Source organism: Rattus norvegicus, chromosome 4 (genome assembly GCF_036323735.1).
Source record: "Rattus norvegicus strain BN/NHsdMcwi chromosome 4, GRCr8, whole genome shotgun sequence".
Classification (NCBI taxonomy): Eukaryota; Metazoa; Chordata; class Mammalia; order Rodentia; family Muridae; genus Rattus; species Rattus norvegicus.
Window position 1 is genome coordinate 28,666,217 of NC_086022.1, and position 18,235 is coordinate 28,684,451.

At 38.6% G+C, this 18,235-nt stretch overlaps 1 pseudogene; it reads left to right on the forward strand.

The window, feature by feature from the left end:
• The first annotated feature begins 13,448 nt into the window (after positions 1-13,448).
• On the forward strand, positions 13,449-14,264 carry Psme2-ps2 (proteasome activator subunit 2, pseudogene 2; annotated as a pseudogene).
• Positions 14,265-18,235: the final 3,971 nt, after the last annotated feature.

Sequence of the window (18,235 nt, forward strand, 5' to 3'; positions counted from 1 at the left end):
ATCACTAAACAGATGTTGGAGTGGCTTTAATGCCTGCAGAGACAGAGAAGCTTTAAAAAGAGAAAAGAAAAAAGATGGAAGCCCGGGTGTCTTAGGTAAAAGGAAGATTACCAGACCTAGAAACTGGCCCACATGTACAGGGGAGATATGGTGGGAGAGTGGTGACAGGGCAGCTCTGAAAATTAAATCTACTTTGCCATTCTCCATATTTCAGAGAGATACAAGTATTTCCTGTGTGAAGAGAAGAACTATTGTTTAAAAGTACATCTTCAAATACTGTTCCAGACTCCCCCTGAGACCTGCAAAATGGGAGGACTTCCAAGTCAGCAAGGCTAAGTGCTTCTTTCCAGTCTCTGAACAAAGGACAAAACAGAAAGCAAAGGAGAAGAGCAGAGACAGGCCATCAGGTGCAGGAGGGCAGGGCTTTGGAGGCTTGGTGGTCAGTTGCCCTACTCTCTGTGGCAAAGAAGATCACCTGAAGATCAGCTCCCATATCAGCAAGTATCCAGCTCTATGGGGCTCAGGTGAGATTAAGAATGATATATAATTATTTTTGTCTACAGGAGATACTTTGGCAAGGACACACACACAGACTGAAAGGAAGATGATGCAAATCTATATACCAAGTCAGTAAGTGCTGACTTCAAGTTAAATTTCAACGCTAAACTTCAAGTCAAAATTAGTCAAAAGAAACAAAGATGGTCAATACATATTAATGCATTCTCACTGGTACAACCAATTTCAAAAATAACAACAAAATACTACTGGACAGAAAAAAAAACAGAAAGAAACATACATTAATAGTGGGTGAGTTTAATGTCCCACTCATCAATAGATATATGATTCAGACAAAATTTAACAAAGGAAATTTAAACTGCACCATAGATCAAATAAACTTAACAGAAATACATAAGATATCCTATATTTGCTTTGTCTTCAGATCTACCAGCTTATGAAATTTTCATTAAAATAGATCACATTCTAGGTCACTATTTAATTACGGGTTTTTATTGCTGCAATGAATCACCAAAACCAAAAAAGGAAAATGGGAAGAAAGGGTTTGTTTGCTTTATGCATCTATATTGCTGTTCATTATTGAAGGAATTGAGGACAGGAACCGAAATAGGACAGGAATGTAGAGGCAGGAGCTAATGCAGAGGCTGTGAAGGAGTGTTGCTTACTGGATTGCTCCCCATGATTTAATCAACCTGCTTTCTTACAGAATCCAGGGCTACCAGTCCAGGGATGTCACCACTCACAATGTTCTAGGGCCTCTCCCATCAAACACTAATTGAGAAAATACCCTAAGAGTCAGGTCTCCTAGAGGCGATATCTCACTTGAGGCTCTCTCTTTTCAGATAACGTTAATGTGTGTGTCAACTTGACATAAGTACTACCATAAAATGAGTCAATGAAAATAATAAACAAACTTAATTTCTTATATATTATTAGATAATAATGCAACAAAGTAAGAAATATCAAGAAAATCTATAGAAATAGGTGTGGACTTTACACTTTGGATTATTGAGCCGTTGATAAAATCATGATAGACATTATGAACCGCCTAGAATCAAAGGAAGAGAAAGAGTCAACTTATTAAAACTTGGGAATGCAGCAAAGGTGTAGTCAGAGTTTTGGTTTCTTAAAGAAATCAGTTATTTTGTATGAATATGTTTGGTTTTAATCTCAGGTATAGGATATGGGCCACTCCATAGCTATTAAGTATGATTATCTCATGCTCTACATGGAGCATGGTTCTTGACAGCCGCAGATAGTTTAATTCTGGAGACTCAGGAGAGGGTGTAAATGTGAAAGTCTTGAAAGACCCCCTCCTAAAAAGGGAATTGTACAAGCCCAAGGCCCTCAACTATAGAAGTAAAAAGTAAGTTTTTAGATACACAGACTCAGAACTAAAATAAGCCTGGGAAAGTTCAGATGTGTCCAAGCTTTGTGGGACAAGCTGACCCATCATTTAGACGAAACAGACCATAAAAGAAAACAAAATACAAAAACCAGTCTAAATTATTGGTATTGCTTTATGGGCCACCTAACAAGAGATAAGCCCCTAGCCCCTGACATTCCGGACGCCCCAACCTGCACGTATTCTCTTGCTGTGTGGCAACCTCATTTGAATATATTTAAAATAGCCAATTGGGTGTAACCATACATCCGCGCCTCACTTGAATCCACCAACCATGCATCTGCTTCTGTAAGCCTGCTTCTGCTCCCCAATACCCTATAAAAACCCGTCCCTGGTTCTGCTAGGCGCACCAGTCCTCTAGAGCTGACTGGGATGCCTGCAGGTACCTGTGTACCCCAAAATAAACCCTTTTGCAGATTGCAGCCTGTGGACTCGGACTGGTCATTGGGCTTGAGGATCTCCCTCCTGAGAGGAAGATTCTCTCTGAGGGTCTTTCAGTCTCAAGAGGGCCTGTGGCAGTTGCTGCTCCCCTTTCCTGTTTCCCTCACTGCTGTTGCTGGATTGCTGAGTTGCTGTTTTGTGGACTGCTGGATATTCTGACAATTAAGCTTGGACTCACCCCAAGAAATATAATGACCCTAATCAGCAGGAAGTGGTCTATTTTGTTGACCAAAAGAAGTCTATGTCCCCTTTCCCATCTCACCTTCCTTCTCTCCTTCCCAATCTTGGAGTGGGAGGGATTTGGATGGTATAAGGGTTGCAATGGAGTTAGAGATATAAGAGTCCAATAAAATAGCTAAAAAGCACAATACAGAGGTAGTTTTGAGGGCAGTATAAAATACTGAGTGATTAAATTTAAGAATCATGAAATCTCAAAAGCATTATTGCCTAAATCAAATCTAGAAAATCCCAACAGTCCCCATTCCAATGGAGATGAAGAAAATCTCATGGAGACCCACACCCAAATGTAGAGGTGGAAGCAAATATGTATGGTTAAACTGGGAGATTAGTCTTCCTCAGGGATAAGCATCCTAGTTGGATATCACAAATAGAGTAGTAAGCCATAGAAAAATTTACATGGATGCAAAACTAAAAGGAATCAGCAGTTATAATTATATGTCGATTAGTTTATATGTATATAATAACAAGATTAAGAGGGGGTGGTCAAAACTTTAGAAGGAGGTGGTTGGTAATGGGAAGGGTAAGAGGGAAGAAAAGAAGTCAAAAAATTATGTGCTGGCACAATGTTATTGTGCACTGTGTAAAGGTTATCTTTGTATTTTTCAAATGTTGATTTCTCTGCCCCCATATGTGGTTGCAATCCGAACATGGCATTATAATGCTTATTCTATGAATTTCATGTCTCAGGGTTGTGTAAACATTGTTCCCATTTATTCTCTGATTTGTCAATAAAAGCTGGTCAGACAGTGGCTGAACAGAAGAGAGAATATGACTGGACTTCCTATACCAGTCAAAGGAGAGGGAAAGAGAGAAGAGAGAGAATTTGGCCAGAGAACGGGGTCCATAAGTCACCATTGGAACACACCTGGAGCAGAGAGAGCAAGTCCAAGACTAAAATGAAAGGCTCTCAGGGATATTGGCAGGTAGCTAGCCTAGTTAGTTTAAGGGTTAAGAAAGCTTAATAACTGCTTGGCTACTGTACCATAAAGCTTGATTAATAAATCTTATAAAATTTCTCTCATTTATTTGAGAGCTTATCAGAATAAAGAAAAATAATCACCTTTAAAATTATACTAACAATTATGTGATTAGGTTTTAATTAAATAAAAACAAATTAAAAAGAACTCCAATAAAAAATATGACACACAAGTTCATAGAAACTCAAGAACACTATAAGCCCAAAATAAGTTTATGGAAAAGAGTAATAAATTTAAGGGCAAAACCAAGTAAAATTAAAATACAAAATAAATATTTTAAAATGATAAGGCCAGATATTAATTGAATAATTGATAATAATTGAAGATCGATGGATCAAACAGTACGTTTTTCAAAAAGTTAAATATTATAAAATAAATAATCACAGTCAAAATCAGGGAAGAAGAAAATGACCCAAATAAATAAAAATAGAGATAAAAAGTGAATTTTGCAACAAATTACAGAACAATGTGGAGATCATTAGAGAATAATTTGGAACATTTGTACTTGAAAGAACTGGACAATCTATAAGAAATAATTGAAGTCCTAGATATACATGACAGATCAAAATTAAATCAAATAGGCATTAAACACAGGGCTAAGACTGTAGATCAGCTGATAGAATGTAAGCTGTAGTTACAAAAAACAGCCATGTTACTCTGGCTAAGCCTATTTCTCTTAGACAACACTGACTCTGCCTCTCCATTGCTCTCTCAATCCAGTGGCCAGTTGTGGGAGTGCTCTCACAGCCTACACACCACTGCAGTTTCTCTCTCAGAGCTCTGTCTTTGCCCAATCTTCCTGTTCCAAAGCCTGGCCAAATTCTGCCCTGGCTGTGTTCTTTCCCTCCGGCCCACCTGAGTCTGTGAATGTAATAAAACAGACCATCGTAGTTTAAAATCAACAGATGAAACAATCTCTAGGCACAGAATCTATCATCTTGCTTCCTCTTGCTCCCACCTCACCATATAAAAGGGGCTGTTCCTTCCTCTCCCAGACCTAAAGGTCTGCCTCCTCCTTTCTGCCCAGCAATTAACTTCCTGTCATCTTATTATCCAATCAATTAATTAAGGGAAATTTCTCTACAATAGAGTGTTTGGCTAAATTCAGGAATCACTAGCTTTGATGTCTCTCCCCACAAAAAACATAAACCAAATCTGGTGGAAATGTGTGTGTGTGTGTGTGTGTGTGTGTGTGTGTGTGTGTGTGTGTGTGTGTCTGTGTGTGTGTCTGTGTGTGTGTGTCTGTGTGTGTGTGTCTGTGTGTGTATGTGTGTGTGTGTCTGTGTGTCTGTGTGTCTGTCTGTGTGTGTGTCTGTGTGTGTGTGTGTGTGTGTGTGTGTGTGTGTGTGTAATTCAACCTAGAAGTAGGTTCGTGGAGAGAAATTACATAATTTGAGTTTATGAAGAAAATATTTTAAACAAAGTTAAATACTCCTCATGCTAAAGAAACTAGGTTATATACTAGGGCATATACCTTAACAGAGTAATATCTATAATTAAGATGCCTAAAGCAACCTATTACTAAATGGACAACAAAGAACCTTCAACTTAAAATGTAAAATGAGACAGGGTGCCTACTTTCTCTACTTCTGTTCATCTACTTTTTTTTCTTTTTTCAGATACAGGTGGCTATTTTTTCCTTTATTGAAAGTAGGGTATTTTTTCATATAATATGTTTTGATTACACTTTCCAAAGTTCCTTTCTACTTCCATTCCCATCCAAAGCCACACCCTTTCCTTTTGTCATTATAAAACAAAAGGCACCTAAAAATAATTGAGGTAAAATAATGTAAAACAGGGGTTGGGGATTTAGCTCAGTGGTAGAGCGCTTGCCTAGGAAGCGCAAGGCCCTGGGTTCGGTCCCCAGCTCCGAAAAAAAAAAGAACCAAAAAAAAAAAAATAATGTAAAACAAAAGCATACAAATGAGAATAAAACAAAACAATCTAAAAAAAAAGAGCCAAAGAAAAACACACAAGAATCATACATAAATTAGAGATACAGAGGCTTGTACATGCAGAAATTCCATAAAAACACAAAACATAATATATAGACAAAAGACTGTTAAGAAATGATATATTCCTGAGACAAAGAATCTCCAGAAATGCCGTTGAGTTATTTTGGTGTTGATTTTGGTCATCTTCTGCTAGACATGGGGCCAGTCTTTAAGATGGTTTGTATATCCTGTGATACCCTTTTGGAGAAAACTAATTTTTTATCTGCAAGGGGCTATCAATTGAAGATCGCTTCTGGGTGAGTGATGTGGTCCATGTTCAAGTCTTCTCTCAGTTCTGGAACTCCATTTGGCATGAACACAGGCTGACCCAGTGTTTGCCCTCTCTTATACATAGTTCGCTAAGCCCTGAGAGGAAGGTTTTGATGAAACATTCTATTTTGGACTAAATGTTTCAAGGTCTACCACTTTTTCCAGTTATGGTTCTCTGCATTAGTTCCCATCCACAGAAGGAGGAATCTTCTCTGGTGATGGCTGAATGAGACACTGATGTATGAATTTAGCAGAGTCTCATTAGGCTTCATGTTATTGCTATATTCCTTTAGCAGAGACAAACGTAGTTGACTTTTCTCCTAGGCCCAAGGTCTATCTAGTCCCAGGTTCCTGCCCACCAAGCAGTATGAGGCATGGGTACCATCTCATGGAGTGAGGCTCAAATCCAATAAGATACTGGATAGTTATTGCCAGAGCTTTTGGGCCACTATTATAGCGGTATATCATGTAGGCTGGTCACTATTATAAATTGAAAGGTTTGCAACTACTTACCTTTCTTCTCTTGTGTCATGGAGAGTACAGTCCAAAACCATGAACACCAGTCAGGAGATATGAAAGCTCTAGTTAGGCACCAGCTTGACTTCTCCATTCTCAGTACTATATGTAAGTGATGTTTCTGGCAATGGAATCTTACGATCAGTTTGTGGAGAGTAAACAATAATTTTGGAAATAGTCTCAGTTACTGTGGGTTTGATGGGACCACTTTGATTCTTGAAAAAGTTTCCAAAAACATCTTTTGGACAAAAGACAGTCCCTTCAACAATTGGATTTAGGCAAAATGGGGAGACCTACAAGTAGAAAAAGAGAAGAATCCTGAAGAACCCTAGGGGATTTCACCAGCTTTACACCCAGCTGCCTCAGGTCAAAGCTAGGCCAGGTTCCACCTTCCCGCCTTGGGTCAAAGCTAGGCCAAGTTCCATTCTCCACCAACAGGACATTCTGGAGTAGAAAATTCTCAAAATGTACTGACTTATGCTTGGTAGCCAATACATTTAAAGGTCAATATGCTTATTCAATAAGTTTGAACTGTAAGCTTGCTGATGTAATTTTGTGCCTCTAAAAAGTATAAAAACTGCTTGTAATAGGCATTCAGGGTTGCCTTCTTTACATACCTCAAGGGACTGATTGATGGTTGACCCCTACGCACCTGAAAACAAACCTTTCTTTTGCCTTGATCTGCATCTCAGTGTCTCATTCAGGGGTCATCTCGAAGTAAGTACCACTGACCCACGGGGGTCTTACAATCCAGTCTCTTCACCTATAAAATAATCAACGTTAAATGGACCGAAAATTTTAGTATAAGATCTTAAACTGTGAAATAGCAAGGGTAAAGTACATCAATATATAGACACAGACAAGGACTTTCTGAAAATGTTCCATCAGTTCTGGAAATTCAGCTAGTTTTTGCTACTTTATGGGTTCTTCTTTCCTCTGCTCCTTTCTCACCCCTTTTCTTCCACCTTTATAACCCCCTAACACTAAGAAAAGGATAATGAGGCAAAGAAAAAGATCTCTGAATAAAGTCAGGGATCAGAGAGGAGACCATGTTGTCCTTAAACTACTTCCTGCTGATTAGGGGCATCGTGATCCCTGGGCCAAGTTCAATCTTTGCTGTCTGGATGTTTAATTTCTTCTTGCTTTCTCCTTTGCACAAACAGTAACTTTAATTTTTTTCAAACACCTATTCTTAATGATGTTTTTCAAATACTTTAACCTCCCTTGTAGCCCACCACCCAACAGAGGTAGTGGGAAAGAGAGGATACCAGGAAAGTGGACATGTTTAAAGAGGTTCTGTAGAGCAATTCCCATCTGTGTTGTCTGAAAATCAGCACTTCAGCTCACAAATTAATAGGAAATGTCTAGACAATAAGGAACAGTAGCCCACAAATATGTGAAAAAATTAATATCAACATCCAGCTAATAAGAAAATGCAACTTAAAAAATACATTGAAATTCAATTTCACACCAGTCATGAATGTCTGGTAACTAAAAACAAAGCAAAACAGCAACGTAAAAAAAAGAAAAACATAAAAACAAAAGCAAAACCACCAAAAAATTTAGTTAATGATAAAGAAGAAAAGTGCACATTGTTGGCAGGAATGTAAACAGAATGGGATATCCTAAAGTAACTAAACCAAATATAGAACTAAAAATAAGAGATAATCCAGGTATATTATTCATTTTTGTATACCTGAAGGACTGTATTCAGCATATACTAGAAATAGATTCAATACATATTTACTGATGCACTATTAACAAAAAAAATGGGCACAACCTACACCTCCATCAATAGATAAAAAGAAAAAAAAGGAAAATATGGTAATTTTCACAATGAAGTTGTACCCATCCAGTACATGGAAAAATCATACCTTTTGTACAAGAATTGATAGATTGGAGATAATCATGTTAAACAATGTAAATTCCATGCAAAATCAAATGTGACAGAGGAAAACTGGGAGAACTGAAATACACACACACACACACACACACACACACACACACACATACACGCACATGCGCGCACGCGCGTGCGTGTGTGATATGACAGAAATAATGAAATATACATATATAATATATAATAAATATAAATATATAAGTATATAGTATTTAATATATAAATGTATAATATAAAAATATAACATATATTTATAGACTATAGGTAAAATATGACAACAGAAACATGATTATTTGGGGTAAGAAAAGATACTAATGAGGGTGTGAGAGAGGAGAATGAATATGAGCGAAATATAATTGAAGAATCCTAGCTTACTGAAGTGTAAGAGCTATTAAGAGGCCTGACCTGGTAGAAAGTAGGTAGGTTATGGAGTTCCTGTGAAGGACCCTAGGGGCTTTTGCCAGTCTTACACTCATTGCCTCAGGCCAAGATTAGGCCAAGAGCCAGCTTCCCACCTTGGGTCAAGGCTAGGCCAAGTTCTATTCTCCACCCACAATTCTCGGAAGGAGTGGGGACTTTCTTGAAAAACCACAGAACGTACTGACTAATAGTCACCTGACCCACAGATTCTAATTCCCTTTTAAATACAATAAATTCTAATTTTTTAAAAAGCAAAAATAGTCTTAGGATATGTTTAACAAGTTAGTTTGGATTTGACTTATCAGGTTGCTATGGATTATAAATATGATTTCAGCTTTCTTGTAGCTTACATAGAAAATCTTTAGAAATAGTCTTCATTATGCCTTTCCAGGTAATTATAAGATTTTAATAAATGATTTTCTATACATTATTACATTTATTAAATTGTAAAACATTAATGTCTATTTAATGAATCATTCTAATAATCCACATTGAACATTGGTGATTGCCAAGGATCAGCCTTGGCTTGATCCAAGTTCTGAGAGGAGTGTCTGGGACTAGTGAAACACATGACTCAAAGTCCAATCATGGGTCTGAGCTGCTGGCCTATGTTCTGCTGAGGGGACTTTCCAGAGTGCCTTCTCTCCGTGTGTTCTGTTGTGCTCTAGACAGCTTTTTCTTGCTCTTCTAAAACCTCTATGGTTGAAACAGCTAGCTTTCTGCTCCAGACAGCTTTCTCTGCTAGTAAAAATTCCAAAAGCTCTATGGGTTTTCTGACCAAACAAGTTAGAAAAACTGCTAAAAATTTTTTTTGGATCTTCCAACCAAGTCTAAAATCCTGTTAGAAAAAAATTTTAAAGAGTTATGAAAAATTCTAAAAGAGCTGTGTTAGCTCTCCATGGAATTTCCAACTAAAGTCAGAAATCATGTTAGAAAACACTCTTGAAGAGCTGTGTTCACTCTCCAAAGATCTACAGACAGTTTAGCTTTTGCTAGAGAAAAGTTGTAAAAGAGAATGCTATCATTTTCTGCTAGCTTCTCGTACATACACCAAAAGCCCATTGTTATTTACATATCAATTCAGTTATTTATTCCAGGTTTCCACTTGACCATCCAACTACTCAGCATTCCATAACCTGAGTCCTGGGACTCTAAAGAAAAGGACAGCCAGTATTTTTTTTTCCTTTTTAACAACGCAAAAGAATTGAAAGATCTGCCAGCCTTTGTAAATTTAACTGGGTGGGACCCATCCTGGGATTACCATTCCAACCACACAAAAAAGCACATTAAAGATGAGAAGAAGGCAATAAATAACTAAAATCAGGTTTGAAATCAATCAATTAGAACAAAGAAAGCAATACAAAGAATCAAAAACAAACAAGAGCTGTTTTTTTTTTAAGAAAATCAACACGATAGACAAATCTTTAGTGAAACTAACCAAAACACATACAGACAATATCTAAATAACCAAAATCAGAAATGAAAAGGGAGACATAATGACAGACACTGAGGTAATTCAAAGAATCATTAGAACTTACTTCAAAAGCCTGTACTCCACAAAATTGGAAAATCTTTACAGATTGAGTGTCTTTCTAGACCACTTACCAAAGTTAAATTTGATCAGCCAACTTATTTAAACAGCCCTATAATCCCTAAAGAAATAGAAGCAGTCATTAAAAGTCTTCAAACCAAAAAAGTAAATAAATAAAAAGGAAGCCTGGGACTGGTTTTAGTTCAGAATTCTACCATACTTTCAAGGATGAGCTAATACCAATACTCCTCAAACAATCCACAAAATAGAACAGAAGTAACACTGCTAAACTCATTCGATGAAGCTATAGTCACCCTGCTATTTGTATTTACCTAAAAAAGTCAACAAAGGAAAAGAATTTCAGACAGATTTCTCTTATGAATATTGACATAAAAAATACTCCACAAATTGCTTGAAAACCAAATCCAGGAATACATCATAAACATCATCCATCCGTCATGATCAAGTAGGCTTCATGTCAGGGATACAAGGATGGTTCAATATACAAAAAACTCATCAACATAATTCACCATATATACAAACTGAAAGAAAAAAAACACATGATCTTCTCATGAGATTCTGAAAACACCTCTGGCAAAATCGAGTATCCCCTCATGTTAAAAGTCTTAGAGATATCAGGGATACAAGGCACATACCTAACATAAACAAAGCAGTACACAGCAAGCCAATAGACAACATCTAAGTGAAGAGAAACTTAAAGCAATGCCACTAAAATCAGGGACAAGACAAGGATGCCCATCCTCTCCTATATATTCAATATGGTACTTGATGCTCTAGTTAGAGCAATAAGACAACTAAAGGAGATCAAGGGGCTACACATCGGAAAAGAAAAGGGCAAAGTATTGTTATTTGCTATTGCTAAGATAGTATACATAAGCAACCAAAAATTTGCTGCAGAACTCCTAAAGCTGATAAATACCTTCAGCAAACTGGCTGCATACAAAATTAACTCAAAGACATCAATACTCCTCCTTTATACAAATAATAAACTGAAAGAAATTAGGGAAACACCATCCTTCCAAATAGCTGCGAATAATACAAAAGGTCTTGGTACAAGTCTGTTCAAGCAAATGAAAGATCTGTATAACAAGAATTTCAAGTGCCTGAAAAAATGAAATTGAATAAGATATCAGATGATGGAGTGATTTCTTATTCTCATAGAGTGGTAGGATTAAAAGAGTGAAAATTGCCATCTTACCAAAAGCAATCCATAGATCCAATGCACTCCCCATCAAAATTTCAACAGTTTTTATAGACCTTGAAAGAGTAAGATTCTCAACTTTATATGGAGAAACAGACACATTGGATAATGGAATCAAATAAAAAACACAGAAATAAACCCACACTTCTATGGACACTTGAGTTTTTGATAAAGAAGTCAAACTATACAGTTGCAAAAAGAAAGCCTCTTCAACAAATGGTGCTGGTCTAACAAGATGTCTACATGAGAAAGAAAGAAAAGATCCATATTTGTCACACTGCACAAAACTCAAGTCATAGTGGATCAAGGACCTCAACATAAATCTTGGTATAATAAATCTCATAGAAGAGAAAGTGGGAAATACCCTTAAATGTATTCATACAGGAAATAATTTTTTGAACAGAACACCAGTGGCTCAGGCTCTAAGAACAACAATTAATAAATGGGACCCATGAAACTGCAAAGAACTCATGCAACTGTAAGGCAGTTACAACCTCATGAAACTGTAAGACAAAGAACACTGTCAATAGGACAAATTGGCAGCCTACAGATTGGGAAAGGATCTTCACCAACCCTTTATCTGACAGAGGGCTAATATCCAACATTTATAAAAATCTCAAGAAGTTAAACATCAACAATCCAAAAAAAAAACAATTTAAAAATGGAGCAGAGAGATAAACAGAGTATCAGAATTCTCATCAAATACCCAAGAAGTACCTAAAAAACTGATCAAAGTTCTTATTCATCAGGGAAGTGAAAACACATCTCTAAGATGCCATCTTACATAGTTGGCATAGTTGATCTTGGAATGGCTAAGATCAAACACTCAAATGATAAGAGCAAGGATATGGAGCAAGAGAAACACTCCTCCCTTGCTGGTTGGAGTACAAATTTGTACAACCACTCTAGAAATCAATTGGCAGTTTTCAGAAACCTGGGAATAGTTCTTCTTAAGACATAGCTATACCACTCCTGGGCATATACAGGAAAGATGTGCCACCATCCCACATTTGCTCAACTATGCTCATAGCAGCTTTATTTGCAAAGCCAGAAACTGGAAACAAGCTAGATGTCCTTCAACTGAAGAATGGATAAATAAACCGTGATACATCTATACAACGGACTACTATTCAGCTATGAAAAACAAAGACCTCATAAAATTTTGCAGGCAAATGGTGGTGAGAATATAATCCTTAATGAGGTAACTCAGTCCCAAAAGGACAGACATGGCATCTACTTAATTCTAGATGGATATTAGCCATAAAATACAGGATGCCTATACTACACTCCACTGATCCAAACACATGGCAGGAAGGATGGTATAAGTGAGGATGCTTGAGTCTCACTTGGAAGGGGGAATGGAATGGTCAAGGAAGGTAGATTGAGGGATAGAACTGGATGGAAGAGAAGGGATCCAGAGACATGTGGCAGGGTTCAGGGCCAGGTGTGGGGAGAGGCAGGGATATATCCTGATGGCCATTAGAATGAATGGAAATCTCCAACTGACAGAGAGGGGGGTAGGGGCATCTCTAGGAAGAGATGAAAACCTTGGATAAAAGCAACCTAGAATCAATGGGGGTGTTCTTAGCTGTGAATCACAGCATCGGGAATATGGAGCCTGGGGAGGCTGCTTCCTATGGCCTGGCAGGCATCCAGGTGGAGCTATAGGGCCCCAAACCACCAACAAAACTTTTGACCCAAAATTTATCCTGTCTACAAGAAATACAGTGATCAGGGATGGAGCAGAAACTAGCTGGCTCACAGTTCTGTCTCTGTTCTTTACATATATGAAACCCCTTATAGAATGCATATTGTGTCCTTTATTTTTGAATAATTCAGAAATTATATATTGTTGAACTTATGTTTTTGGAGTATTTTTCTACAGTTTTAAGGGCTGCCCTGAAGGTCCAAACATTTACCATTTGACTGAAACATTAGCCACAACTTTGCTTCCCCAACTCATGCTGTCTGATAATAATGGAGTCTGAAGACTCAAGAGCTGGCAACTGGGGAAGCATGGCTAAGCCCTGTGGGGTTCACTTGAGTGGAGAAGCCCGTAAACAGGTGGATGTCTTCAGACAAAATCTTCCAGGAGGCTGACGACTTTCTCTGCACTTTCTTGCCATGGAAAATGATATCCCTGAGAGAGCTCTTGCAAGAGGATTCCCTCAGTGTGACTGACCTCTCTTCCCTTGGGCTCCTCTGGACATCACTATCCCAGATCCCCCACCCAAGGATGATGAGATGGGAACAGACAAGCAGGAGAAGAAAGAAGTCCCTAAGTGTGGCTTTCTCCCTGGGAACGAGAAACTTCTGGCCCTGCTGGCCTTGGTTAAGCCAGAAGTCTGGACTCTCAAAGAGAAGTGCATTCTGGTAATCCCATGGATCCAGCACCTGATCCCCCCCAAGATTGAGGATGGAAATGATTTGGGGGTGGCAATTCAAGAGACGGTTCTGGAGAGAGGGAATGCTGTCAAGACCAAAGTGGAAGCATTCCAGACAACCATCTCCAAGTACTTCTCAGAACATGGGGATGCTGTAGCCACAGTCTCCAAGGACCCCCATGTAGTGGATTACTGGGCCTTGGTGCACGAGTGAGATGACACAGCCTATGAGGCACTTAGGGCCATGGTGTTGGGCCTGAGGGACTGCTATACGGAGCTTCATCACATCATCATCAGCGACCTAGAGAAAACTGTCAACCCAAAGGATGAAGAAAACCATCTATGTACTGAGCAAAGAATTAGAAGGAAAATAAATGATTTATACTTTATGAAAAATATCACGGAGTCTGTAACATTAACAGGGAGGACATTCCTTAGTAGAATGTGAAGATAAGTACCTTATTATACAAACAAGCCTTATGCCCAAAGCAGACATTAACACTTGTGCAGGTCCATGCCTACTGGTCCTATCCCAGGGGCAAGACCCACATCATTCTGTCCCTACCAATGCTATGCCTGACTCAACAGGAGATTATGATCTCTACCTTCATTTCATGTCCCAGATTTTAGCCAGAAACAGTTAAGCCTTTGTGACCATATGGTCAAACATATAACAAAAAGACAATGTGTGCCATCCATGGATTTCTCACTGGTATTTAGAATTTAAGCTTACAAATAAAATCTCCTTTTCACTATATTAAATACAGCCATTAATATAATCTGTGTAAAACCAAGCGTAATGTGTTTAGACCATCAATCAAATTTATAGGAAAACTTCACCAGTACCACCCTTAAAATGAAAAATCATTTAAACACCTAATCATGCATGAAGCTCTCAGTGCTGAGAAAATTAATTGCATAGCTCTGGGCTGCTGACCTGCAGTAGTTTTACACTTGAAACAGACAACAGGGAAGACCCATGTCTGTGTAAGTTGTGCGGTCAAGAGAAAAGTAATGCTGAACATTATACAGTATGCATACATGCATGCAATTGTTTTAAGAGACATATATTTAGAATAAACATTAAAATCTGAGTTATCTCCTTGATTCCTTGTTCAAGACTGAATTCATCCTGGTGCCAGCTGATTTACATAGTGAAAACTGTCACAAAATGAAAAAAAATACAGCTTGTGAATTAGATGACATTTGATTTCATCTCCAGTGTTCAAAAATCACTGCCCAATAGGTACCATTTTTATACTAATCACACATATTCTTTGTTTCTCAAACATAATTTTTGTCCTGTCTTCACTGTCTGAGATTCTCTTTCCCATACCTTGTGTTCTGTTGATCTCTGAGTTTCCTGTTTGAGCTCCCAAATTTTTCATTTCTAGATTTTCCTCAGTTTCAATTTTTTTTTAAATCCTACTTCCATTTTCAGGTCTTGAACTATTTTATTCATTTCCTTCCACTGTGTGTTTGTATTTCCATAGATTCCTTCAAGGAATTTATTCATTTCCTCTTTAAAGTCCTCTATTATATTCATAAAGGGAATTTTAAGATCCTTCTCTTGTGCTTCAGCCATGTTCTGTTTTTTGTGGCTATGGTGGTAGGGTTGGTGGGCTCTAAAATTGGCTGTTATTGTGTTTTTGTGCTGACATCTAGGCATCTGAGTCTAGGAAGATTGTAATTCAAAGTGCTAATATCTTTTCTGATATGGTGGGTGTTTTGTTTCTTGACTTCTGTTTCCCTCTCTGGTTTTTATGTGAATGAGGTGGCTGTATATTGACTGGTAAAGAATGTTTTAATCCCACCAAACAAGGGTAAGATATGACTGACTCCATTTTTTTGACAAACTAAACAAGCTTCATTTTCTATCAAACAGGGCTATCTCCCTAAAGCAGGGTTTGAGAAAATAGCATTGAACATGGAGAAAGTTGGATTTGTTTTATTCAAAAACTCTAGGACTATGAGATTTTTCAAAGAGGGGGATTTACAGAGGAATTTGGGTTATGTGAGAATTTAGGACAATATCTCAAAATTATTTGGCAGAACGTATACTTTACCATGGTGCAAGTCAGGGTATAGGGTGTGGAACATGGAAAAGTTCCAGAAAATGAGTCAAGACATGGTCAAACCCACATTTTACTGAAGACTAGAATGAAATTATTTTGACCCTGTAACAAGAGAGATTTAAACTTAAAATGGAGTCAGGCTGATCTAACAAATACTTCTGGGATTCTGACAGGTATAGCCACTGCAGGCTGTTTCTGCCTAACTCTAACATCAGTGCGTGAGGAGAAGCAACAGCAGGTAGTCTGCTACAGAGCTGGGGATAAGACTGAGACTTGAATTTGGAGAAGAGGAAGATTGAAGCTCTGAGGCTAACCTACCTGTTTAACTGACCTACTTGCTTCTCTGGCAGGCTTGGTGAGCAGAGGGGAGGGTGGAAAGTATTCTCAGGGGATGCCTGCTAGAGTTGGGTGATGACACAAAGCTTTGAGTGAGAAGGAGGGCTGGAGAAGAACATCTGCACAATTGGCTGGACATGAGGGCAGAGAGGAGGAAGAGGCCACATCAAGTTGTCTGCTACCAAACTGGACATGATACTGGGAACACTGGGTTTGGAGAAAAGGAGAATGTGTATATCTGCAGTTAACCTACTGGCTTCCCTAGCCAGAGTACTCTCTGGGCTTGAACTGCTAGCATTGAATTCCCTAGTTTACAGATTGGTAGCATTGTGGCCATTTTGCAACTTCTTTAAACTTTGGGCTTCTCAGTTTCCTTATCCATAAGAGTGAAATAATAAGAGTGTCATCTGACATTGTTCTGATAAGAACTGAACTGGAACAAAGAAATTGTAATCCAGCAACATGTTTGCTCTGGCAAGAGATCACACCCAAAGAATTCCTAGGTCTGTGATCACTAGCTGGAACGACACATCGTTAATCCCTCTGGCTGGAATACAAACATGCCATTGGTTTATTCTCATACAATGTATTTATTCTATTTTTTTATTAACTTGAGTATTTCTTATATACATTTCCAGTGTTATTCTCTTTCCCGGTTTCTGGGCAAACATCCCCCTCCCCCCTCCCCCCTCCCCTTTTTTATGGGTGTTCCCTTCCCCATCCTCCCCCCCTTGTTGCCCTCCCCCCAACAATCTAGTTCACTGGGGGTTCAGTCTTAGCAGGACCCAGGGCTTCCCCTTCCACTGGTGCTCTTACTAGGATATTCATTGCTACCTATGAGGTCAGAGTCCAGGGTCAGTCCATGTATAGACTTTAGGTAGTGGCTTAGTCCCTGGAAGCTCTGGTTGGTTGGCATTGTTGTACATATGGGGTCTTGAGCCCCTTCAAGCTCTTCCAGTTCTTTCTCTGATTCCTTCAACGGGGGTCCTATTCTCAATTCAGTGGTTTGCTGCTGGCATACGCCTCTGTGTTTGCTGTATTCTGGCTGTGTCTCTCAGGAGAGATCTACATCCGGCTCCTGTCGGCCTGCACTTCTTTGCTTCATCCATCTTGGATGATGTATATGCATGGGCCACATGTGGGGCAGGCTCTGCATGGGTGTTCCTTCTGTGTCTGTTTTAATCTTTGCCTCTCTATTCCCTGCCAAGGGTATTCTTGTTCCCCTTTTAAAGAAGGAGTGAAGCATTCACATTTTGATCATCCGTCTTGAGTTTCATTTGTTCTAGGCATCTAGGGTAATTCAAGCATTTGGGCTAATAGCTACTTATCAATGAGTGCATACCATGTGTGTTTTTCTGTGATTGGGTTACCTCACTCAGGATGATATTTTCCAGTTCCGACCATTTGCCTACAAATTTCACAAAGTCATTGTTTTTGATAGCTGAGTAATATTCCATTGTGTAGATGTACCACATTTTCTGTATCCATTCCTCTGTTGAAGGGCATCTGGGTTCTTTCCAGCTTCTGGCTATTATAAATAAGGCTGCGATGAACATAGTGGAGCACGTGTCTTTTTTATATGTTGGGGCATCTTTTGGGTATATGCCCAAGAGAGGTATAGCTGGATCCTCAGGCAGTTCAATGTCCAATTTTCTGAGGAACCTCCAGACTGATTTCCAGAATGGTTGTACTAGTCTGCAATCCCACCAACAATGGAGGAGTGTTCCTCTTTCTCTGCATCCTCGCCAGCATCTGCTATCACCTGAGTTTTTGATCTTAGCCATTCTCACTGGTGTGAGGTGAAATCTCAGGGTTGTTTTGATTTGCATTTCCCTTATGACTAAAGATGTTGAACATTTCTTTAGGTGTTTCTCAGCCATTCGGCATTCCTCAGCTGTGAATTCTTTGTTTAGCTCTGAACCCCATTTTTTAAAAGGGTTATTGGTCTCCCTGCGGTCTAACTTCTTGAGTTCTTTGTATATTTTGGATATAAGGCCTCTATCTGTTG